General features: G+C 32.4%; 1 pseudogene; it reads right to left on the bottom strand.

Moving 5' to 3' along the window:
* Positions 1 to 84: 84 nt before the first annotated feature.
* On the bottom strand, positions 85 to 203 carry LOC112483401 (annotated as a pseudogene).
* Between the last annotated feature and the right edge of the window lie 1,162 nt (positions 204 to 1,365).

Genomic DNA, 1,365 nt, shown 5'->3' on the forward strand with positions numbered 1-1,365 from the left:
CTTCTCTTCTCTTCTCTTCTCTTCTCTTCTCTTCTCTTCTCTTCTCTTCTCTTCTCTTCTCTTCTCTTCTCTTCTCTTCTCTTACACCTACAGCACCTGGTCTTCCTGGGTGGTCTCCCATCCAAGTATTAACCAGGCCCAACCCTGCTTAGCTTCTGAGATCAGATGGGATACGGCTCGTTCAGGGTAGCAAGGACATAGATGGGTTTTTGTGTTTCTAGATCTGTTTTCAGCTAGTTACTCAAGCATGATGTACTTTTTCCTAAGGCTGAGCAAGTCTGTTGGGAATTGTTACTGAGTTCTCTTACCCTACAAAATCCCTTTTTTACTTTAAGCTTTTAAAATATACTTCTTTGATTATTATAATGCAGGAAAACTAATTACCTCAAAATTACTTTATCTTTTTTTAATTAAAAAAGTAGGTAGCAGATAATATCTGTATTTAGAGAGTTGGCTCCAACAGCAAAGTATTTAGAGGTCATTCTCTTTATCTTTCTTCTAGGTAAAATTGATTCTGCTGTCTTGCTGTTGTTTCAAATTATTGTTCTTACTTTTTTTTATATTTCATAGACTCATAATATTTTATTTGTTAGTATAAATATCAACTATATAATTAATTCAACATTTAGAATACAGGTCACTCCAAATAATCTAAACTTTGTCATTTTCACTTTTCCAAAGCACTTCATAGCATTATATATGAGCACATCTCTTTTTGTTGGATTAAATAATTTATAGATGTTTTGCAATTTCCTACCTCTTTTTTCATTTTGTAAAATCCATATCAAAACTGTTTGATTTTTTTTTTTATTCTGATGGAGAACTTAGAAATATTATATGGACATCCTATAAGCCTACGTACTGAGTTATTTAGAAGCTATGTATTTCAAATTAATGAACTATCAAATATCTATTTTTATATAAGGAATTTTTCTATATGCTTTTGGAAGAGAATGATTAGAACAATTAAAAGCACATTGTGCCTAGTGGATTCTTTAGTTTAAATTGGGTCATCAAATTTTAGTCTATTGAATAAGAAAACAGTTTAGGAACTGGCACACTAGAAAGAATTTAATCTGTAGGAAAAGAATGGTCTCTGAGAGGTATCTTAACTCAGCAAGTATAAAAATTTTCCATTTGTTTATCTATTTTCCTACCAGATGTGACATTTTCAAAGCCATGGAATCCTACTTTTCCCTTTTGTCTTTATATCTCTGGAAAAGAGTAGGTTCTCAGTGTTTGTCATATAAGTGACTGATGGACTGACTGAATAAATGAAATTAAAGTTCAAGATCTAAGGTGTCATTGACCAGGAATGGGCCAGTCATGATTCTATGATTCCCGTGCATGCATGGAATTCTTGTG

The sequence above is a fragment of the Pteropus alecto genome, unplaced genomic scaffold (genome assembly GCF_000325575.1).
Source record: "Pteropus alecto unplaced genomic scaffold, ASM32557v1 scaffold24, whole genome shotgun sequence".
Taxonomy (NCBI): Eukaryota; Metazoa; Chordata; class Mammalia; order Chiroptera; family Pteropodidae; genus Pteropus; species Pteropus alecto.